The sequence below is a fragment of the Podarcis cretensis genome, assembly GCF_951804945.1.
Source record: "Podarcis cretensis genome assembly, chromosome: 5".
NCBI lineage: Eukaryota > Metazoa > Chordata > Lepidosauria > Squamata > Lacertidae > Podarcis > Podarcis cretensis.
In genome coordinates, this window is record NC_137174.1 from 19,221,090 (window position 1) to 19,246,522 (window position 25,433).

Here is a 25,433-nt window from a genome sequence, read left to right on the forward strand (position 1 = left end):
ATCCAAGAAAGTTGCAGTACTTATGTATGTTAATGACACTATTTTATTTTCTCAAACCCAACAAGGGTTAAGAAGACTTTTGAAATCTCTTCATCAATTGGTAGAGCAAGAAAAACTAAACATTAATTAGGAAAAGACAAAAGTTTTCGTTTTTGCTAATAGGTTTTAAAAAAACACAAGTGGCGAATTGATGGGCACCCCACTGAGCAGGTGAAATCCTTTAAATATATGGGTTTATGCTTTTCTTCAGCTGGGAATTGTAAGAAGTACTTTGTGAATAAAATTAAATTGGCTACTAATGCTGTGAACTCTTTATTGAGGTTCTGCTGGAGTAAATGTGGTAGGCAGATTCCTCCAGCCCTCAAAATTTATGAAGCCAGCACACAAATATGGGGACCTACAAGCAGGCAGAAGCCAGAGACAGAGAGAGATCCTTGATTTCTGATTGAATCCAAAACCCTCTTGGGGTGTTAATGCTGTGGGACCCTCCATCGTAGGCTCAGGTTATATATGTGTGTGTGTGTAAATAAACCATACCTGGTGAAGACATCACAGTATCTGCTGTCCCCCATTCTGAGGAAACTGAACCCTGTGTAAGTGCCTGGAACCACTGGAATCTCACACTGCTCAGAGATTGGGGTGGCATGCAACAATATTTTGGGTGGGGAAGGGAGATGAAAGGCAGGCAAAGGGCAGGATGGATTGCACCGGATTAGCTGCACAAATTCCACCCTGCCATCCTCTCCAAGAGGCAATCAAATAAACACAGAACTGCACTTGAAAGATTTCTGAGTATTTATCAGCTGACTAGCTGCCTTGCTTCCAAAAAAACATTTGCAACGAATGTTTTCGGTTTCAGGGCACACATTTTCCCCTTGTGTCATTTTTTATTTTTTTTTATACAACGCTTCCCTATTTGAACAGCCTGTTAACTCGTTTTCTTGAACTTCTCTGGTTCTTGGTTTCTGTACACAAAGAGTTCAGTCCAAGCCTGAAGTGAACTAAATCTTCCATATGTTCTCTTCATTACTTCTTTTCTCAAATATTGCCTATTCCTTCAGTTCTATTATCTCTCATTTGGCTTGAAAGCCTCCTGGAGACGAAAAGTGTTGCTTCTCTGCTCAGCCCAGCTCTTGCTACAGTCAATAACCATAGTACAGTCAATAAATCTTCAGTACTCCTTAGAGAGGTAGTAATAGCTCAAAGTGCATAAAAGAGTCCCCGGATAATGAAGGACTGTTTCCCTTGCCTCTGTTTCCTTTGTCTCTGTCTCATGCTGCCCTGTTTGGGTGACATTTTTCTCCTCTCCAAAAGAACCTTCTCACAGGAGGGTATACAGTATGTCATTTGTCAACATTAGGCAACATGCTAACAGCAGCTCACCCTGTGCAGTTAGAATATTTATGAACGTTCCATCACTTCTGTGCAGTTCCGTTTGAAACCGGAGGGACCCACAGACAAATCAAGTGTGCATCACTCTCTAAATACAGTAGAGATCTCAAAGAGCCTCTATGAATAGTGTAATGGAAGAGGGCAAAGAATGTTTTGCTCTTGTCTACAGCTGGCAGCATCCAGCTTACCTGTCCTTGGAGACCCAAGCAGTTGTTTTTCTACACCAGACCCCAGCCTAGGCACACAAGCAGCATGAAGCCAAAATGGTCTAGCCACATGAGAAGAAAAGTCCCTGAGAGTCTGGAAGAAATGCACATAAGACCCCCCAACATCAATTTTATGACAGGAGGAAAAAGGTAAAAGTAGAATGGTACTTTAAAATGTGAGGAGGGGGGGAATCAGGTCCAATTGCAGCAGCTTACAAAAAGGTTCCTCACATATACTGAACTTTATGGTCTGTTGAGAAAGATTGAAGGACAAAAGGCTATGTGACAGAAGTTCACTTTTAAGATTCTTGGCCAAGGTGGGTCTTGATTGACAGGTGACATTGCCCAGTCACTCACAAGGCAGTCAGTAGCCAGGAGGGTTAAATGTGCTCTCTGTTCCTTTGAGCACCTCCCCTACATTGCCCAAGAACAACCCCCTGCAGTCCTTCATTGCAAAGGAAGATCAAGAGTCATAGGCAATCTGTATTTCGTGGACTGTGTTCACCACTGCTCTCCTGCTCACGGAGAAACCTCTGAGAAATTTCCAAGGAACCCTGGGATCCCCCAAAAGCACAGTATGAAAGCAACTGCATCTGTCAAGAGGAGGGAAGATGGGATTTTGTGCTTCTTCTAAGCTCCTTCAGCTGTCATTCAATGAGCTAATCACCACCGGTCTGCCTGAATGTAAATATGCTTTCAAACATTAGACAGATGAGCATGCTCTATTGTCTCTTACCTAATTACCTGTTTAAAGTGCCACATAGCTCAGAGGGAAATAAACAATTAAATGATGGCTGGCCATTTTTCTGTGCCTGCAAGGAAAATAGAGGTTGCTGAGGAAAAAATCAGATAGACACAGTTGAAAGCAAATCTTTTAAAAGCAGTCACATATAAGGAGGCAGAATAGCTTCGAAGCACAGTCAAGAGGAAGATCTAAGATGTGTGTGTGCTCATTCATGTGCAGACTATGTCTTCATCTTTCATCTTTTCGGAGCACTTAGCAGAAGTGCAATTTTCTTGGGCTGAAATAATTATGTAAAGATTGAAAACGTGGATCACCCCTAATCTGAGAACTTCCTTCCTTAGAATTAACTGAAGCATTATAGACAAAAATTTGAAGTCGGTAGCATCTTCCCCCTGAACATGATGCTGCAGTTCTAGAATTCACACCATAATATAACAAAATGCAGTATGAGAAATAAAAGCAAGAAAATACAGAAACATATATTAATATTTAATACAATGGATATGCCATCTCACATCTTCAACCACAAGTCCATATGCAAATGCAGACCGCCATGAGGCTGGTGGATCACAGTTTGGGGACCACTGCAATAGGCTATTCAAAAGTTCTAATCTGTGCTTTAAATTTAAAAAAAGGTTGTGCATCTACTGCACATTTCGACTAAGGGTATGGTCTGGACTAATTAAAATAATTATCTTGTCAATCATCCAAGATGCCACTCTTCCTCTCCTTTTTTCCAGGAAACCTTCCATTCATTTCTGTACACAGAGCATCTCGGTCCACAAAGGAGTTTTGTTTCATTCTGAGAAAGTGAAAATATATAAAGAAACTGCAGCAGCAGTCTTAGACAGCACAATTTTACATATCCCTTTTCTAGGACACACATCTGAACACTAAAGAGAAGGAGAACAGTCTTCACTCAGTTATACTTAAAAGGTAAATCATCATAGTTTTTAGCATGTACACAGTGCCCAAAGCACTTGGCAACTATTACGTTGCTAATCTTATAATTCTTATAAGATGCTTTTCCCATATTAAAGAAAGGGGTCACAGGCACTGAGCAACAGGAACTCGCCTAAGGTAAACTTGTGAACAAAGTGAGATTTCAGCCAGAGGTGGCGCAGTTTCTTAGGGCTACACTAGCCAAAATATTGTTTATTTAAAGAACTTAAAGGAAAATATCTAATTGGTGAACAAGGAAATTGAAAAATACAAGAGATAAAAAAACAGTAAAAAACACAAAATTATGTGTACAATAAAAATTCTTCATTGTAGATTGCATGGGCTGCAGACTAAAAACTAAAACGTATCGGTAGATACAAAGATAAGGGGGGGGGGGAGAGGGTTTTCAGAAGAGCCATACTACAAGTATTCACTTTGATTTAGTGGAAGTAGAATTTGCCAAATGGTTTAGGGGAAGTATTGATTTACCATATACAAAAGACTAGTTTGGCTTGGGGTTCATTCATAATTGTTACTTGCTTCTATGGAGTGGATTGTCACCAGATCATGTGATCATATAGCTACATTCACTCGGGGATCATATAGCTACCTTCTATAACATTCACCACGCAGTAACTTAATTTTAAGACCCAATAGTTGTCATTTGGCATTGCTCAAGCAAAGCACAGGGATCTCCAGCCTTTTAGGCCACCTTTAACCCCAAACTTGCATATGGGATTCCTGTTTCATGTTTTCTTCCTCTTCTCCCCCATCCATATCTTTATTCCTCTCTCTTATGAACTCTACTTCACCTTAGCCCTTTCTGTCCCCAAAAAGATCCCAGTGCTGATAGGACAAGCCACCTGAACTAAGTTTGCAGGACATCAGTTGCAGGTCGATGTTCGCTAGTTAATTATCTATAGACATCACTTAGAAGTAGGCTTGTGGTTATGAAGAGGTAATCAGAAGAGCACAGCAATAATATGTCCCGAGTGTATAAGCCCTCTGTCTTAGTTGACGTTATCCACACAGTTTAGTACAAATGGAACTACAGTGGTACCTCCGTATAAGTCCGCCCTGTCCAGCGTCCATTTCGGCGGACATCCACGGCAAACCTGGAAGTACCGGAACAGGTTACTTCCAGGTTTGCTGCTCGTGCATGCGCAGAAGTGCAAACCACTCCACGCACATGCACAGAGCGGTGCTTTGTCGAGCATCCTTTTCGCTGAGCGTCCGGGGCTCCGGAATGGATCCCAGACTCATAAAAAGGTACCGTATTTTCCACTCTATAGCATGCACCCGACCATAACACGCACGTAGTTTTTAGAGGAGGAAAATCCATAGGCATTGCCACCCGTAGGCATTCCCTCCATAACACGCACAGATATTTCCCCTTACTTTCTAGGAGGAAAAATGTGAGTGTTATGGTGCGAAAAATACGGTACCACTGTAAATCCTTAACTGCTCGAGGACATATTGTAGCATGAAAAATGCTCCCTTGGTTAGAGCATGGTTGCAGGTTTGATCCCTGTATGGGATAGGTGCATATTCCTGCATCGCAGGGGGTTGGACAAGATGGTCCTCAGGGTTCATTCCAACTCCTACAATTCTATGATTCAGAAGCAAGATCTATTGTGACCATATAGAAGCCAGACTGGAAGCTGAATTTTATTTCATTGCTGGCAATGGGACAATCTTCTCCACTGCATCTGAGATCTGCAAACTAGCTCATAGGGCAGGCTATGTCACACGCATGGCTGTGCTCCAACACCTCACTGCAACTTGCTCACTTCTCTGCATGGCTATAGTGCAGCATCTGTGGCACCAGTGTGTGTCATGTGAGTGGAGCAACGCATGTACAAGCATCACTGCTGCTTGGGCACCGGTTCAGGAGGACAGGAACATGTGCAGGACTCAGAGGAAACAGCTTGGGGGACTCCTATCACACAGAGACACTTCCAAACTTCCATTGCCTGAGGCAGCTATCTCAATCTACCTAATGTTAAGGTTGACCTTGACAATATGTCAACAAAGCCAGCTGTAACAGCAGCCTCATCTGAGCAGTCATCCAGTTTCTGTGGACACTGTGAAAGATATGTGCTCACTGCACATTTGTATAAATGCTCCAAGGTCATTGTACTTGCAAAATTGGAATATCACATTGCCATGCAAGGCAGTGAAGGAGCAGTCGTTCCTTTGAACTGGCTATAACATTCATATCTCATAGATGGTGTGTTTAAATTTAAATGCCCAAATATTCCTTGCCAATCCAAAGGGGTATGTGTCTGTAGATAGATAAACAGAGCCTGAAGCTCTTTTCATTGGACTGAACCCTGCTCCAGATATTCAACCAATGAAGAAAATTAAATTGCAGTGTGAAGAGAATGGAGAAATTCCTAGCAAAAGAAAGCAAACACTGTTGTTAGGTCGTGCGTCCCTTCTAACGTCAGGCACTCCTGATAAGAGAGAGCATATATCATGTACAGACAGAGGACAGGAGAGATTGTTCTTGTTCCTGAATTCAATTAGTCTGAATGTTTGTTTTTAAGCAAGTGTGAAATTCTTCTTGTTGATTTTGCAAACAACCTATAAGGGGCAGGTTGATATCAATTTCACTGTGGCCGCAACAGGGCTGAGTGGAGGGGGGAATACTTTGGGGAAATGCTGGGCGAAGCAAGATTTTGAATGTTAGAGGAACAGCTGTGTCATTTCTGTTTCTTTAGGAACATTTCCATTGGCCAAAGAAAATATCTTCCTGGTTTTGTTCATCTTCCACCCCACTGTTTTTCCCTCTTCTTCCCCACAGATTCCAGCACTCCTGGAATTTAATTTAATTTTTATCCAGAACCTAAAGGTCTTCATTTCTGCAATTCTTGACCTTTCTACTAACTGGTGTGGTGACCTTTACAATGTTTGGCTCCTGGGAGATCTGCCCATGCCACATTTGCCACAGAGACTTGGCACTGTGCTGACCTCAGACCACTAATTCTTGGGGACTGAATCCTTCCATGAAAGCAGCTCTGAGGAGATGGATCAGTTCCATGGTCTGTCCCATGAGGAGACATGAGCACCAGAGCCTGAATCTCCTCCCCTGAACCCCACAGATACACCTCTGCTGCTGAACTCTGATGAATGGTCCACAGATTCCTCAGAGAACCAAGCGAGCCCTTGAGGGTGTATCCCCACTCCTTGAAACCCCAGAGCCTAGAAGAAGCCAACAGCTGCAGAGGAAGCCACTGACCAGATTCAGCATTTAGGAGGTGGGGCCTCTGCTCTATGAATTCCTACCCCAGGCTATAAAGATCTGTCAGTTGCTCCAGGACGCTGCTGAGATAACTGGTATGTTCTGCCTCATGGGGCAGGATAACTAACTCTGGTCCTGTGACCAACACCCTGGTCCCTGTCCAGGGTGCTGATCCTCACCTTGCCTCCCTGGATCTACTGACCTCCCTCTTGCTTGGGCCATCACCCTTCCTGTGTGATCAGCATCTTCACCAGGACAGGCACGTTGCTGAGAATTCTGGAGCACAGCCATAATTTACCTGCAGAACTAGCCAAGTGCATCAAGCATTCATTGTTATTGCTCTTAAATTGGGTGCAACCCAGAACACACCCAGCATTCTCTGGCAGCTGCACATTCTGGGGGACGGGGCTGATAGTGGTAAGCAAGCTTGCCTTTCAGAGAAGCTTGTTTCCCATTACTGATCTGCTCGTGGAGAAATCCCTAATAAGCTTTCAAAGAACCCTAATATTCTCCTGAGCACTTTGAGAACCACTAAACTAGGGGAGTGACTACTGAAGAACAATAATATTCCCCCCACCAGCAACAGACATCTGAGTTCCATGGATTTTCCACCCAGCACCCTTGACAATTGTCCCAGCCCACACTATTAGTTTAGTTCCCAGGATCATATTTGGGAATCAGTAAGGGGGAACCAAGGTGGTCATCTTGTGTGAGAGCTGTACCACTTTTTTTTGCAGGGACTGACACCACTGAGTGCTCTGTTACTCAACAAAAACAAAGCACATATGTGAAGGACAAGACTCTTGGCCTAGCCTTTGTTCTGACATGCTGGTTTTCTATGTGTAAGAATCTCCCCTCCCCGCTTGTAGTGGCTAGGAGGGAGGTGACAGTTCCATCCCACGACCTACAGTCCAAAGTGGAACGGCCCCGACACAAGTTTACCACTTCAGTAAGATCTAGGCCTTAGACTAAAGGACTTCTCAACAAGATTTTTCAGACTCTGGGGGAGCACAGGCTGGAAAAAGATTCTCTCCTGCAAGGAATCCTGCCAACAAAGGCACCTTGTAAGCACCAGGTGCAAAAAGCCCAAGGTAATTGTCTCTAATTGTGAGCTTCTTGTTAACGCTATAGTTAGCTCAGCCAGAGTTGCTCACAGCATCCTTTCATGTCAATGGGAGTTACATGCATGAATTGCGTGGAGAATGGGGCCATTTACACTACACTCCCTTGATGCACACCATATTGAGCTCGTATGCTGGGAGGTGGTTGTTTTTAAACAATATCCAACATTTGCATGTGTTAAAATGTGGCATTAAGAGTTTTCTTTCTGCAAGTTGTTAGAAGTCCAATTAGATTTCTACAGAGCTGTACCTCCTTGGAGATAATTTCCTATTATCAGAGGAAGATGCATACGATGAAATATTGGTTTTCATATGCAAATTATCTCACCTACTTCCCACCCACCACCCTTTTTACTGCTTTGGGACTAAATGCTTTTGCAAACCTAGATGTTTCCACTAGAAAAGTTTGGTGTGATGGACTTTATTTAATTCCTGTGCAGCCTTTCAGTCCAAATGGATCTCCGAGGTAATATGCATAAAATAGCATTAAATCGGATTGGGACACAGGTGGTGCTGTGGCTTAACCACTGAGCCTCTTGGACTTGCCGATCGGAAGGTTGGCGGTTTGAATCCCCATGACGGGGTGAGCTCCCATTGCTCGGTCCCTGCTCCTGCCAACCTAGCAGTTCGAAAGCACGTCAAAGTGCAAGTAGATAAATAGGTACCGCTCCGGCGGGAAGGTAAACGGTGTTTCCGTGCACTGCTCCCCAGAGTCACCCGAGACTGGAGTTAATAGTCAGGGGTCCCTTTACCCTTACCTAGCATTAAATCTTACATTGGTACCTCGGGTTACAGGCGCTTCAGGTTACAGATGCTTCAGGTTACAGGCTTCGCTAACCCAGAAATAGTACCTCGGATTAAGAACTTTGTTTCAGGATGAGAAGAGAAATCGCGCGGCAGCCACATAAAAGCAGCAGGAGGTCCCATTAGCTAATTGGTACCTCAGGTTAAGAACAGTTTCAGGATAAGAACGGACCCCCAGGATGATTTGCATTCTTAACACGAGGTACCATTGTATTTAAAATAAGAAATAAAACCCTAATAATATTTTTTAAAAAATAAAATATGCCCATAATAGAGAGCACACAAATGTCAGGGTTAAAATAGCAGCATTTAATCCTGAAAGCTTTACAAAATAAATGTGTTCAACCAGCCTCCTAAAAGCTAGGAGAAAGGTAACTTGGCAGTCTTCTTTGAGCAAGGCGTTTCAAAGAGCCTTGCTGAAAGAGCCACAACTGAAAAGGTCCTGGTTGCTTTTAAAGCCCCAAAGGCGCTTACAAGGGAAGACCAGTGGACTTTAGCGACAGGCAGACCAATCCTGTGGGTCCTGATATAGTTGAAAAGAGTAGTTCAATGAGGCACGCAACAGATGAGAATGAGAGTTGGATCCCATCTCTGGATGATGGAAATACTGTAGTCCCAATAAAAGTAAACCCTACCTTGTGGGTGTAACTGAGGACAATAATAACCTGAGATGAAGATAGAGAACTAGGACCCAGATTGCTCACTCTGAAAGGTGATACCAAACTATGAGAACAGCCAAAAGAGAGTCTCATGTGTGGGGCTTTTGAAGCCCATGTCAGTTCAAGGTAAAAATTTCCAGCCAGGCCAAAAAAATAAAAAAAAAATAAAACACACTTGAGGAGGGTGCAGAGCAGGACTAGTAAGGGATGGAACCTAGGAGCCTAGGAGGAGTCCTGAAAGGCAGATAGAGGTGTCTGGAGCCCTATCTGAGGTTCCACATATCTGCAATGATCCATTGTGGAGGCTACCAAAGCATGAAGTACAGCAGTCAAGTCACCTGGGACTAGGATGGACCATAGCTGCCAAACCAGCTGTAGCTGGAAATAGACCACTAAGGTTACATGTGATCCATGAGTACCCCAAATGACACAACTGCTCCTTCCTCACCCTTTCCCAGAATCAGGATCTCAGAACACCTAACACCTCTGTCTTGTTCTGATTCAGTTTCCCATTTTGGGGCCCACCTCCAGCCTGTTATTGCCTTCAGACAATATCCTGTCTTCAAGAACAGCTACCGAAATCCAAAGTTCATGCTGATGAGACAGACTGTTACTGCTCAAAGCTATTGGCCAAAGCATAGGCAACTGCTGCTGCCCCGTGCCACCTATATCTGGTTGTTGTTTTTGACTCATTTCCCACCAACAGTATTCCATTGCTGAATGTGCTTTCCTGTGTTAGGCTGCTGCAGACAAAGAGCCAATGAGAAACAGCAAGTGTGCCCCTGTGTCAGGGACCATGCTGAGGAGGACTGCACTGAGGAGGAGGAGTGGGAGCCTCCCCCTCCCCCTGAATCTTCCCAGGAGCGGGAGGACAGTATCGATTTGGAACAGTGGTTTGCAGAGGGACATAGTTCAGAAGGCAGAAGCTGGGAAATACTGGATGGGGAACAGCTAGGAGGGGGAAAAACTGGAAGAGAGAGGGTTAACAGATTCACAGTCTCTGGACAGCATTCCCACCCTTTCTCCAAAGTCACAGAGAGCTCAGAAAGTGGCAGAACAGAAAGCACAGAGGGTAGAAGCTCAGATTATAAAACGTAGAAGTGATGTAGATTAATAGGGACAGAAGGGGGTGGGGTCCTTAACTGGGAGCACTGCCATTCTGGGAGATGTGTTCGCTGTGATTATTAAAGTTTCTAACTGGTAAGAAGACTCCTTTTCCTTTGTTCTGCTTATCTACTACCATGGGGGAGGAAACTGATACCCTGAAACCTGGCACCCGATGTACCAGGCCTGCTGCCCTCAATCAGACTCTGAGTAAGCTGCTACCAGCTTTTCACTATTCCATTTTAAAAACTCACCTGACTGTTCCATACTGAAATGCCTGCCACATCATTTAGCATTACAGTGGTACCTCGGGCTAAGTACTTAATTCATTCGGGAGGTCCGTTCTTAACTTGAAACTGTTCTTAACCTGAAGCACCACTTTAGCTAATGGGGCCTCCTGCTGCCGCTGCGCCACCAGAGCACGATTTCTGTTCTCATCCTGAAGCAAAGTTCTTAACCCGAGGTACTATTTCTGGGTTAGCGGAGTCTGTAACCTGAAGCGTATGTAACCTGAAGCATATGTAACCCGAGGTACCACTGTATTTTAATATCTGGGGACATGCTGCATGATCTTAGATGCCCACTTTTGGTGCCTCTGCCCAGATTGCGACCAAGGAAGATGCTCTGTAACCTATTATTGTTATCACTTCTAGGGCTGAATTGTGGTTGTTAACCTCAATTCACTACTAATAAATACAGAGGGGGGAGAGGGGGAGAAGAGAGAAGGGAGGAAGGAGTAAAAAGTTGTGTTTAATTCATCTACCACTGCCCCACTGAAGGCAATATCACAGATATTAGCCAAGAGCTTCGGCATAGCAGGGTGAGCTCAGGACAAACCAAGAGACTCGATCTGCAAGTTCCTGGATTTTGTCAGCTTGAGTTACAATATTTAGGGAAGACTAAGACACACACTCACATAAGTGTAAAGCGGAAGGAAGGAAGAAAACAGGCAGGCAGAAGAAGTGCCACTGGTCATATCACCTCAGGCTGCGATCTTGTCAGCTCTCATAAGTTAAGAAGGGTCAGCCCAGGTCAGTTCATGGATGAGAGGGTGCCCGTGATTCTCATCTGTTCAACCCAGACTCAGAGTGAAGAGTACTGCAGCCGTCCTGCACAGAAGAGGATGCAGCTTTCAGTGAATGCAGAGCCAGCTGCATTTGGGGGAGAGTCTAGACAAAACACCCTCCATAAGCCCCTTTCACTTGGAAAAGGGGTTTGCATGCAAACTAGTCATTCTCCCACCAGTTTTCTTGGGCCCTCATGCAAAGATTATTCCATAAGTATCCATAGGACTGCAGCCTTAGAATGTTTATGTCTGCTTTTCAAAGGCATCCCCACACACTCCAACATTTCTCCAATGAAAATTATTATTATTATTAATTATTATTAATTGAGTTTATACACCGCCCTATACCCGGAGGTCTCAGGGCGATTCACAGAAAAGATCACAACATATATAATCAGAAAAAAACAACAACCTAATAACACACAAACACCCCGAAAAGAGCCACATTTTAAAAGGGTATAGAATGTCAAACAGATCAGCCAAAGGCCTTCTTAAAAAAGAATGTTTACGCCTGGCACCTAAAGGTGCGTAATTATTTATGCCCTGCCCATCTGACTGGGTTGCCCCAAACACTCTGGGCAGCTTCCAACATATATAAAAACATAATAAAACGTGAAACTTTTTTTTTAAAAAAGCTGCCTTCATGTCTTCTATAGGTTATATAGTTATTCATCTCCTTGGCTTGGGGGTCACAGAACTGTCGGCATGCAGAGGGTTGAAAGGCCAGCTGACTAGCCCCCAGCTGAGTTTTCTCCTTCCAGCCATCCCGTTGCGAAGACCCATCAGCCTCTGCTCTGATGTAATTCAGCGACCCGGGCTTCAAAGCCAGGGCACACTATGTCAGCAGAGCGAACTGCGTGCACAGAATAGGCATGGGGCTTGTGGAAGCATACTACAACTATGGATTTATTAATCATAAATCAGGACAAAGAAACATGTCATCTCTTTTTTTGTCTTCTCCAAGAGACAAGGGAAAGCAAAAGCTATATACACAACGGAAGTTCCCAGCAAGCTGTGCTGATATGTAAACAGACATGTGACATGCAACAGTTCCATGTCTGCAACTAAAGGTGGAATGGAATTTTCCAACATCCTCCCCCTTTCCATAGAACCTATGGCAGAGTATTTCAACCCAACTGCAACCGCTGTACATATACCTGAAGTTGTTCTCTGTTAACAACCTTAGACAACAGATCTGCAGGAATTTTGTTTCCTGGCATATAGGACACCTGAATGAGCCCTTTCTAAACACACTCCCTTGCACGATGTAATTTGATCTGCAAGTACTTGGTTCTTTGCTTGCAACTCTCTGAAGCTAGCAAAGCCAAACAGGACCTGTTGTCTTGATAAACCTGTATAGGACATTTCACATTAACCCACGTTTCTCTGACACAAATAGGGATGTTCCACTGGATTGACTTTGGCACTATTGGTCTCGCAGTAGCAGAAAGCCTTCCACTCATGCAAGGCAGGGCACCTACAAGAGTGTTCCATATCATATCTTATACCGTTCTGCAGGGCTGCCACCCCCATCTTGGATCCTTTGAAGAAACCTTTTGGGGAATGGGCAATCCACATTGGGACCTTCAAAACTGGATGCCCCACTGCGTAGGCGTAAGTGGTGTCTGCTATCATAATGCTGTGGTTGGCTACAACCCCTTGTAACAAAAAATAGTATAGTGTTGCCAAAAATGACTGCAGCAGTTAGAGATGGTTGGCAAAGCTATATAGAGCCTTGGCTAGTCTCCTGTGGTGAACAGGAGTTGCCTCAAGACGACCAGGCAGGAAAGCTTCTGTAAAATTTGACTAAAAAAAAAAAACTTAACAAAGTGATATGTGGGTGAGTAAAAACATGGCTTATAATTTTTGTGCTCATTAATATGGCTGAGTTAGTGGGAAGGTTTGGCTTGAAACACAGGGAAATAGAGACAGCTCATCAGATAAAGCAGGGGAAAGCGGATTTTAGTAAGATTATGAATGAACAGAGGAGGCAATGTTGAGAGGGGGCGGATATATTATCAAGTCATTAGTAAAATGGCATATTATAGTGCGCTTTATCTTGTGTGGTTTTAAGAGATCATTAACATCAAGGGCTTGTCTGTGTTTCTACACGACACAGAACCTACCATTCTAACACAATGAAAGCATGAAAAAATATTACGGAGACTGCACACAACCATCCTGCTTAATGACTACATAATATATGTTTAGTGCCAATAAACATCATGAAGAGTATTAGTTGCTGAGTCTGGCCTTGCCACTGTTTTTCTAACATTAATAACTCAGCTGTTTTGGATTTTTTTATTTTTTTTAATGCTAAAAGCAGCGTGTCTGCATTATTGACTATGGAATACAGGATTTCATTAAGCAAACAACACAGCCCATTTCAATTGAGGGATTGATTTCCAGAGGAGAGAGAGCATCTGGAAGTGGCCTGCCGACAGTTCCTATTCCTCCCTCTGTAATAGAAATTGCCAACTGATTTAAATTAGGTTTCTCCACATTCACTCCTGGGCTGTGAACTTGGAGCGCAAGTTAATAAGTCCAGAGCAGACAAAAGGATGCACATCACCTCCTCAAAGTCAAGGAGGGGAACGCAGCAGGAAAATCTGACACAATTTTGGACAGCGTTGGGCAAGGGTGGCTTAAAGCATTCAGCTCTCAAACTGAGGTGAGGTTGCCAATTCTTCTTTACCAGCTTCTGTTTCGGCTCTTAGCAGGCCTTGGCAGGTGAAGGTGCCTATCGTCATGCCCTGACGTGCTGCCTTCAGCTGCTGATTTCTGGACCTCAGCGTGATCTGAAAAGCACAGGAGCAGGCCAGCTATTTTTCCCCTCATCAATTGGCAACCCTACATGGAAAGTAGCAATGATCAGTTCCATATACTAGCGTGCCATCAGGGGGCTACACTTTGTATGCGGCAATTCTGAGGGAATGAAAAAAGAGGCACAGAATTTGGGACTTGTCTGATACTGCAGCAGCCAAACAGAGGTTTCCAGGCTAGCCCCCATGCCATGGAAGGAACCATGAGGAGGAGAGAAAGTTGGGGGCAGGGAATAAGAGGAAGACTTGGGAGATGTGTTCAATGGGTCCCATGGGTGATATAGAATTCCACATATCACCCATGGGTGATCTAGAAGCCCAGAATGCCAAACTATAATAATGTCTAAGGAAAGCAGCAGTGTAGCAACACCACCGGTGCCTGGGGCAGAGCTTTTTTTAAGAGACCAAAGTTGTTGAGCTTTTTGGAGCAGCTTCCCACATAATAAAAAATTTGACATTAAAAACTTCTCTCCACATGTCTTCTAAAGGTTGTCTAGTTACTTATCTCCTTAGCTCAGGAGTCACAGAACTCCATAGTTCCCCCCCCCCCCATTTCTCCGATGAAAATAGGGACAGCCTTTTCAATACCCTCCAATGTTTCTCCAATGAAAATAGATACGTCCCCTCCAACATTTCTCTGATGAAAATAAGGGAAAATCCTAAGGAAAAGCAGAACGTTCCAGGATCAAATCAGAAATTGAGACAGCTTCTGTGAATCCGGGGCTGTCCCTGGAAAATAGGGACCGTCAGAGGGCCTGGTTTCCTATGTTCCTATGTGCTGGTAGGAGGACCCATAGCTTCCCCCATCTAAAGAGGTCTCTCTTGTGATATATTGTATAACTAACAAGCACAGCTAGCTCGTTTTTTCTGCTTCCCAAAGGACCACAACAAAAACAGCTTTCCTACCATGACACACAGTTCCTTTTGGGCAGGTGAGTGCAGGTCAGGAGTTTTAATTATGCAGGGCATTTGTCCCGTGTAGGTTTTTCATTCATGTTGAAAATATTCTCTTAAGCATGAGTAATAAGAAAAAGACAGCCTAACATCTCTGGGGTTTCCCCCCACCTTGTTGCTATAATCTTAACCTTTCCCGTTGTTTGCTAACATGTTTGATCAAGCGCCTGTTAAAGAGAAATATTGTGCTGTTGGTGCCAACCAGACCACCTCCACTTGGGTGTCACTGTAATTATTGTCAAGCATTATTGTTGCAAGGGTGTGCAGAGCACATAGATCTTTCTTTTAATATGGAGCTGGCCAATTTAATGGAACATTAGTAATGCAGCCAGCACAGAGTCTGCTAACAAAACTTTACGTTACTGCCGGATGAATTACACTATACCTCTTGAATGTCTAGCAGCTGGCAAGAGGCCAGGATCTTTTACATCTGAAAATGGAGCTTGTTTCTTCCTCTCTCTTCCTCCCGCCCTCCCTCCCTAAAGAAAACAGAAAACAGAAGAACTGGTCTTGGTGAGCTTCATATATAGCAAAGTTTTCCAATAGGCAAGCAATGTAAAACATCAACCCTAAAATAACATTGTGTGTTATTTCATTTAGAGGTGCACTAACTCTTCCTTAGTTTTGATTTTAAGGTAGAAACTAAAACCAGCCATGTTGAAGGGATGGAAAGTTTCAACCAAAAAGCACCTAGATTGCATCTATATTCAACTTTCCTCAATCCTCTTTAAAGCCATGGTTTTCTTTGGATTTTGTACCATTTTTCTCAGTGGGTGCTTTGCCACCATTTCTAGATTACGGTAGTCATAAGTATGATTTCCCCCACCCACAAAATTCAACATTAGGTAACATACTTTGATAGGAGTGAAATGAAAATGTAAGTTTGCCTACAGAAAGCTGTCGTGGAGGGCAAGTGAGGGCAATGGTGAGTGAAGACAAGTGAAGAAAATATAATGAAATAAATGAATATTTTTTGTAAAGGGAAGGCACTTTTCAAACACTGCAGAAAATCCCACCACCACCCCCAAAAATGCAGTAGGTTTAGCTCTGTCTCTAATTTACTTTTACTAGCCTATAAGGATTTTACATATGAACTGGTTTCAAAAGGAATATTTTTAAACCTCAGTGACCTGAGCTTGGTTTGGAAGCCAATCCAAATTCCATCATCACCTTTCACATTTGCCTAACACCCTGGCTCAGTGCGCCCAGGAAAATGCAATTTCTTTTTCTTGCAGAAGTCATTATGACCCATGAGAACAAACAAAGAAAGCTGCAAAACTGAAAATGAGCAATAAAGCCAGCTAGACCACGAAATCTGCCATCTAGCAATTTCCCTCTAAAGCAGAAAAATCAGGTAAACGTGGCCTTGCTTTCCCTTCACCTTATTATTAGCTCAGTAACATTTATCACATAGGTAGTAAATCTACAAAGGTTATAGTGCATTTGCCATATAAGGCTTCGGGGAGGTTGCTTATTGTGCTATAAATTGCAATCAACTAATCCATTCCAAATGAAAAACAACAACAACAACCCAATTTAATTTTTAATTTTTGCTGTCTACAAAGGCGCTCAAGGAAATTGTGGCATCTGTTGGGGGAGTGCAAAAAAAAAAAAAAAGACAACATGAAATCCTATTCATGATCCTTCTTCGCAACTCTCAGATGGATGACTGAAAACCAATGACTTTGGGAAACCAGCACTGTTTGGGAGCTACCAAAATCTCACTTATTCGCCAGTCTCTGCTAGGAGTTGCTGGAGTAGAAACATCACCATCTATTAAAGTGATTTTTAAACCTCATGTTACGTTATTGGAATTCCAAATTTGCTGCGGTAATAAAGTTGCATTTTGGAGCATTCAAAGCACTTGACATACATTCTCTCATTTTTTCCCCTTCTTTACAGTATTTTTCAGTATTGGTTGGTTGGTACATTTTTTAAAAAAAACAACAACAACTAAATAATCACTCCAATCGGATATTGGAGTCAAAGGCACCCCAAGGAAACCATACAATCAAAACATACACTGGTAGCTATTAAGGACAACACAATTGGGTGGTAAAAGAAAAATACACAAGCAAATGCAAACCATGTCTTCCAGTTTTCCAGTAAAGTCGCACAGAAATCACTGGGGTTAACCAATCCCAGAGACTTAGCAACCACAGCAGGCACTATCAGAGCATCCTACGCAAAGTCACCAAATTTCATAAATGTATGGCGCCTATGGTCTGTATGGTCTATGCTTCGTCAGACTGCAGTCTGGGCAGAGAGCATGTGGGATTCCTGGTGGAAATAGCTGGCTGGCCACTGTGGGAAGAAAGATGCTGGACTAGAAGGACTTTTGATGTGCTCCAGCATGAAATCATAGAACTGTAGAGTTGGAAGGGGCCCAACCCCCTAGTCCAACCCCCTACAATGCAGGAATCTTCTGCCCAACGTGGGACTCAAATCCACCACCCTGAGATGAAGAGTCTCTTGTTCTTCCAACTTGTTTTGTTCTTATGTGGGGTGCTCCATGTTGATCATCTCTACATCAAGAAGCTAGGCATTTCAGGAAGAAAAGTTCTAGGGCAGCCTTCTCCCTGTCGTGCTGGTTTTCTGTGTTTGGAGATTAATTTATTTTTATTTCTTCAGAAGCATTCATGTATGTGGGCTGGCCTTCTTCAGTCTCAGACTAGCCTAGCCAGCCCTCTTCCCCTTCCTATCAGCCACACAAATTACTCTTGGATATTGCAGTCCTGTGTTTTAAGTCTGTCTCTTGACCCAAATTGTCTGGCATGTAACCGTGATTGTCACTTGGTCCTATTCCTGATCTCCTGTCGCAAACCCTGTGGTTTTTCAGGAACATAACGCGGAGCCCTTTCCATCTCTCAGCTGGGCCACTGTAGCAGCAGACATATACAAGAAACCTGTTCCAACATTCCAGCATGCTCCAACGTCACACTGCAGTGTGACCAACAGAACACAGGATGGGGCTAGGTAGGTAAAAGGGAGAACTATGCATCTAAGCATAAGGTTTGTTCCAAACGGCTAACATGACCAGGGCAGATGAAGCCCAATGGTTTAATTTCCAATCAGGGTAATGACAGCAATGAGGATAAAATCTGCATTGCACCACAAACACTGGAGCCTAATTCATAGAAATTGCATGCAGTGGGCTTCTGTGCACAAACTGCACAAACCAGGGAACCTCCAAATGCACAAACTCTCCCTAGACACACACTCTCACACACACACAAAAAAAGCCCCATCATAATGGGCTTCATTTTGCTAGCGCTGAATAAATGGGCTTAGGAAAAGGATTCTTGCACATGTGTTTTAATCTTATGCTAATTTGCAGCTTGATTTTCTTTAATAGTCCCACTACCACTTGCTTGGAAATGGGGTGGGGTGGGAGACAGGAGAGGAGGGGAGCAGGTCTAATGGAATGAAACCGTTAGGCATTTTCCTCTAGATTTTCCATGTCAGAGTATGACATCAACATAACCCTTGTCCTTCCTTTTCAGTCTAGACGCTGAATGTCACTTGTTGTGTTGAATTAAGGCTCTAGCCTACACAGATGGGCCCTTCACATTCATTCAGAGTAGCAGTGTGATGTCAGATGGAACTTCATACAGACATATATCTCTCTGAATCTGAGCAGCAGAGGCTTTTGCCAAACGTACCATGGCTCTGTTAATGCCTTTATTGATCAGGCTGGAAAGTTATCATCACACCATATAACAAATAAAAACCCTTTTTTCCTTGGCAGTTCCTAGTGCTTTTCGGAGAGAGGGAAGGATCTCTCTTTCCCTGTTCTTACTTCATTCAGAATCAAGCTCAGTGCATGACAAATGCTATATTCTTCAGCATAGGCATTCCTAAATAGGAATGCAGTCTGGAACCATGCACCCATTGCTACCATCTTTGCTTGCTTGATTCCTTATCTCTATGGTTTCCCGAGCACCAGCCAGCAAATATATTTGGGATGGATCAAGAGAAAAGGATGTTAAGAGCTTTTCATGACCCACAATTCGCCCAAGGCAAGGAGCAAGAAGGTCTGATTTGATAATGTGGGTTTCTTCTCCCTCTTTCATATAAGCTGAATGTTGGAAGAGTCAGGACAATGGATATTCCGCAAAAAATGAAGGGTATCTTTTTATACGCATGGGACGCAGGTGGCGCTGTGGGTAAAAGCCTCAGCGCCTAGGGCTTGCCGATCGAAAGGTCGGCGGTTCAAATCCCTGCGGCGGGGTGCGCTCCCGTCGTTCGGTCCCAGCGCCTGCCAACCTAGCAGTTCGAAAGCACCCCTGGGTGCAAGTAGATAAATAGGGACCGCTTACTAGCGGGAAGGTAAACGGCGTTTCCGTGTGCGGCTCTGGCTCTGGCTCTGGCCAGAGCAGCGATGTCACGCTGGCCACGTGACCCGGAAGTGTCTCCGGACAGCGCTGGCCCCCGGCCTCTTGAGTGAGATGGGCGCACCAACCCCAGAGTCTGGCAAGACTGGCCCGTACGGGCAGGGGTACCTTTACCTTTACCTTTTATCTTTTTATACGCCATGGCGGCAGCAAGAGTTCTTATCGTGGCAAAATGGAAAAGTATTGAAATTCCCTCTGTACATGAATGGATCCAAAAGCTGACAGAACATGCTGAATTAGATGGTCTATCAGAAAAAATAAAGAATAAATCAAAATAGAAATTTGTCTCAAAATGGGAGGTTTTCAAATAATATTTGAAATATAAATATAGTAGTTTAAACTCTGTTGCAGCATTCGAGGAACTTCAGTAACAGTTGCAAGTTAGACATAAGAGTTAAGATATATTAAGAAGAAGTTAAATTATGATAAAAGTGTGTATTGGCAAGAAGTAATTGAAATAAGGAATAGATGGAAGGTCGGGTCTATAGTGTTAAGACCAACTTATGTATTATTGTTTGTTAAGAAAATTTTGTGTTTATTGTTATTCCTGTGGGTATTTCTGTATCTGTGTTTACTTTTCTTTTTTTCCTTGTTGTATCAATTAAAAAAAAAAAGGAAGAGTCAGGACAGATAAAACAAAGTACTTTGTCACGCAGCACATAGACAAACTGTGGAATTTGCTACCACAAGATATATTGATGGCTACCAACCTGAATATCATTAAAAGGGAAAGTTGAGAATGACAAGGCTACCAGTGGCTACTGGTTCTGATGGCTATGTTCTGCCTGAATTGTTGAAGGCAATATGTCTCTGAACACCAGTTGCTGGGAATCCAGTTGCTGTTGTTTGCGGGCTTCCTAGATGCATCTAGATGGACACTGTGAGAACAGAATGCTGGACTTGGTAGATCTTTGGCCTGATGTCACAATGCTGATGTCACAAATCACTGTTTTTGTCAGTTGCTGCTTTCCTAGCAACCACAGTAGATATCCCATTAACATAGTTACAGCTGATTGGCTGAAGAGAAGAGGGGGGGGCAAGGCAGGTTCCTCAGGAAAGGATGTGGACAAGGCAACAGACAAAAACAGAAATTGGGCAAAGCCGACTGGGAAAGGATTAATAAATGTAACAAATATGGTGCAGTTATACAACTAAGTCACGCTAGGATTCTGCTTTTCTTCCAAAACTAGGCTTTTCAATTAGCACTTCCATCTTCCCTGCCTATTGGCCATGCTGGCTGGGAGTCAGAAACATCTGGAGGACACCATATTGGTTGCCCCAACCCAAGGAATGTGTTTCAAGTGTTTCCTTCACCCTTATCCTCTCTTATTGTATGGGAAATAATTGGATTGCAACATGGGAAAAGAGCTGATTCAACAAAGACTGTGATCACGAAGGGTGTCCACCAACTTTTGTATCAATGATTTTTAGAATGACGTTATAAATAATATGGCTCTTGTGGTCTTGGCATCACCGTAAGTCAGCAAAAGTAACTCTGCACCTGAATCATAAGGTGTATCAGCAAACAAGGTAGAATTTCCAGTATTTTTATATGCGGAGAGAAGTATAAGCATGAAATCTGTCTTCTTCTAGCCAGACTTAACATCACATTTCTCATCCCAGAAGAGCTTCTAACTTTATAGAAACAAATTCCAGCTGAGTAGTCGTGGTTGTTGTTGTTTAGTCATTTAGTCGTTTAGTCGTGTCCAACTCTTCGTGAGTGGACCAGAGCACGCCAGGCACTCCTGTCTTCCACTGCCTCCCGCAGTTTGGTCAAACTCATGCTGGTAGCTTCGAGAACACTGCCCAACCCTCTCATCCTCTGTCATCCCCTTCTCCTTGCGCCCTCCATCTTTCCCAACATCAGGGTCTTTTCCAGGGAGTCTTCTCTTCTCATGAGGTGACCAAAGTATTGGAGCCTCAGCTTCAGGATCTGTAGTCATGGTAGGCCTGGCCAAAAGTACTCCTCCCTGTGCTGCCAGCGGAGAGGCATGCCCACTTGCTCTAAACTGGGGGTGTGGCTCGGCAGATGTTGCTGGACTACAACTCCCATCACCATTGGGACCTTTGGCCCTGCTGGGTAGGGGTTGATGGGAGTTGGAGTCCAACAGCAGCAGAGGGACCACAGGTTCCCCATCCCCATCATGGAGATGCCCAATCACATGGTTCCCCAACTTATACTACCCTTCCCCTTTGTATAAAGGAGAAGAAAGGCATGAGCTGGGCAACCATGTGCCCTGTTAAAGATACCAACTCTAACAAGCCCTCCTAATCACACATGGTATTATCTGGATGGTAGAAAGGAGGGATCAGACCCAGTCATCTACCACCCAAAGACCCTTATTGCCCAGGTAAAGTCAAGGGCTGGTTGGATGCAGAGGAATGGTGGAAGGAACCACCATAGGTGACCAGTCTATTTATAGGGTGAAGGTAAAGGTAAAGGGACCCCTGACCATTGGGTCCAGTCGTGGACGACTCTGGAGTTGCGGTACTCATCTCGCTTTACTGGCTGAGGGAGCCGGCGTACAGCTTCCGGGTCATGTGGCCAGCATGACTAAGCTGGTTCTGGCGAACCAGAGCAGCACACAGAAACGCTGTTTACCTTCCCGCCAGAGCTGTACCTATTTATCTACTTGCACAGCGTGCTTTATAACTGCTAGGTGGGCAGGAGCTGGGACCGAACAACAGGAGCTCACCCCGTCGCGAGGATTCGAACCGCTAGGCTCAGTGGTTTAGACCACAGTGTCACCCACGTCCATTTATAGGATAGATGCACCCAATTTATAGGATAGATGTGCCCAATTTATAAAACAAGAAGCTAGACAAACCCATTATGGACCTAATAAAGACCTTAAGCTGTATAAGCTTTTCTTTAAAAAAGCAAGCAAACAAACAAGATGACTGTTACTTACATAATTATTAGTGGTCTAATTTTTATTATTCCACTTTCTTCCACCTCCCTTCTTGGGATTTTAAAAAATTGTGTGGTGGGATATAAACCTGCCTTTTTCCAGTAAGTGTTCTTGCAAGGTCATGAAAATTATCCCAGATGCAGAATATCTATGAGGCACCGTGCCAGAATGCTTGCATTCAGCAAAATTGCAGATGTAATGTCTGTAAATAAGGCTGACTCCAAACGTCTAAACAACACATGTGATAGATGCCTTATAAATACTTAAGCAAAATTGAAATAACACTGGTTAGAATCTAGATCATTTCCTATAATATGTGGATTTGAGAAGTGTTTCCCCAATGCTCAGTGTAACTCTTGCCTGAATTCGTAAAATCACCTACAAGGAAGACCATTCGGACTAGAAATCAGGGTTGGGGGTGGGGAGTCTGGCTGATATTTTTGTATGAGGAGAGTTGCCTTGCTGAGTTTAGCCCTGAAAAGCAGCATACAAATATACTTATTTATAGAAATATTTATATGCCACTATATCATAAAAACATCATATTTTGCAATAATATTCCTATACCTTGCAGCTTTTGAAATATCACAGCCTGGGAAGTATGTAAGCGGCCTTGGTTGCAATTATGGGAGATGCTAATTCTCAGGATCAGAAGAGAATTAACAATTTCCTCCCTGCTGTTGTCTTGAAGAAAAATGCTCCTTTGAAGCTGCCATTTGCCTTGGGAGGAAATCCCCCATTCATGTCTCCCATGGTGGTCCAGACACTTTGCACCTCACAAAATAGGCTGGTGGATCTCAGAGATCTAGTAGAACAACAATCTAAAGTAGATCCTGCAAACTGGAAGTCAGCCCATCTGGTCTCTGTACTCCTCTCTGCTTGCTTCCCAGTTTGATGAAGCTGACTCAGAGGAGAGCTCTTGTAGCCTCTCTGCTTGAGCAGGTCTCCCTGGACACAGCACCTCAATCACCCATCCACTCAAACCAGGACCTTGGCAGGCTGAGCAGAGAGCTTGTTTGAGCAGCAAACATCATCATCATCATCATCATTTTTAATTTGTATACCGCCTTTCTATCTTACAATACTCAAGGTGGTTTACAAGCTGAAGAAACAAAAAATGTACAGTGGTGCCTCGCAAGACGAAAAGAATCCGTTCCGCGAGTCTCTTCGTCTAGCGGTTTTTTCTTCTTGCGAAGCAAGCCCATTGATGGCTTAGCGGATTAGCGCTATTAGCGGTTTAGCGGCTTATCGGCTTAGCGGATAAGCGGATAAGCGGCTTAGCGGCTTAGAAAAAGGGGGGGGGGAACCCGCAGGAACTCGCAATACATTTTCGTCTTGCGAAGCAAGCCCATAGGAAATTCGTTTTGCGAAGCACCTCCAAAACGGAAAACTCTTTCGTCTAGCGAGTTTTCCGTCTTGCGAGGCATTCGTCTTGCGGGGCACCACTGTACATCTTATAACAATCTAATGCAATACAAAAATGTGATAATAAAACATAACTTTAAAATAGGCAACCTCCATCAAAAAAGTAGCGTTCAACAATCATTAGAATAGTATAAAATAATAATCAACCTATAAAAGTTAAACAGAAATCCACTCAACAGTTACAATAATATCTAAACTATAATCAATAAAACAACGGCAAGCCACAGTACATAAAGCAATACAATACACATTGAGAAGCAGAGGTAGAGCAAGGCAGGTGGAAGGAGGTCTCTCCCCTCAAGTTCTTCCTTCAGGCACAGCTTCCTTATGAGGACTCCTAGGGCCAGAGGGTGGGGCAAGGCAGGTGGAAGGAGGCCTTGCCTGATGGAGTCTCTCCCCTCACCCTGCATTCAGAGCAAGCTCCTACAGACCCTCTGCTGGAATGAGATGCTTTCTTGATGAAGCAGAGATGCAACTACGGTGGCTGTTCCCAAATACAGAGCCAGCAAGTAGTGGTGAGAGGGAAGAGGGAGAGAAAAGGGTGGAAGCTCTTTGCCATGTTCCTTGCTACTCTCCATTTTTTTCTGCTGCTCCACATCAAATTTCTAACCATGATGCTAAAATAACCACCATACTAACCTTGCTTTGAACGAACGTGGCTCGAAGTTGCAAAAAACAGAAGAGCAGAAACTCCAGAGTCCAAATACAGTCAGATGGTTGATTTCACAAATGCCTTCAGGGTTCCTGAACACATATGGGAGAAGGGATTGCTAAACACACACAACTCTTGACCACTGTCACCGCCATCAAAAGGCTCCTGGGATTCATCAAAGTAGGCTGCAGATGGTCTGGAGGGGGAAATGGATTTTTCAACATTACGCCTGAAGAGTGTGTTTTCAAAGCTTTGGAAACTAAAGAAATGCTCCGACATTCTGTCCTTTGTTTCCCCCGTTGGGCCTGTACGATGGGGCATCTCCGAACAGCAGGTGATCATCAAACCATATGTGCCACAATGCTTAGGTAAAACGAAGGACAGTGTCAGACTGCAAGCAAGGAAATAAATTAAACTGACAATACCATCTGGAAAAGTCTTCACAGAAACATTGCCTTCTGCTTATTCCCTTTTCTTGACCTTTTTCATTTCACAGTCTAATCTTTTGTCGATCCCTTTAGAATAGGGCTGAGGAACCTGTAGCCCTGCAGATGTTTCTGGACCCTATCAGCCCCAGCCAGCAGTGTTCATTGTTGTTGTTGTTGATATTATTATTATTTTATTATTTTTTATTAGTTAAACTTATTACCTTGTTACTTATAAGGTTTTCTAAATGACTTACTTTTAAAAACATATACATATACATTATACCATTGGCAAGGGAGAGAGGGAAAACCATATAAAACATTAATATTTCATAAAATATATAACAAATGGCAAACAAGGCCTTTGAATAAATAATAAGAAGCTTGGGCGGCACACCAACAATAAAACAGGTTCACTTGAAAAGTTTTGGTGAAAATGTTTACCTGGTCTTCTTTCTATGGTGATCACTCGTAGCTGAGTAAGATTCTCTTCCATGAACACAGATTTAACAGTGAGTCCATAAGTGACTGTGGAGGCCAATTCTGGATCCACGCATCCTTCCACA

General features: G+C 43.5%; 1 long non-coding RNA gene across 1 annotated transcript; it reads right to left on the reverse strand.

Annotated features, from left to right (window-relative positions):
• Positions 1-2,813: 2,813 nt before the first annotated feature.
• LOC307216622 lies at positions 2,814-25,433 on the reverse strand. Its single transcript, XR_013839228.1, has 3 exons — positions 25,312-25,433; positions 24,430-24,638; positions 2,814-3,145 (listed from the first exon to the last, which is right to left on the reverse strand). It is a non-coding gene; the product is annotated as an uncharacterized lncRNA (long non-coding RNA).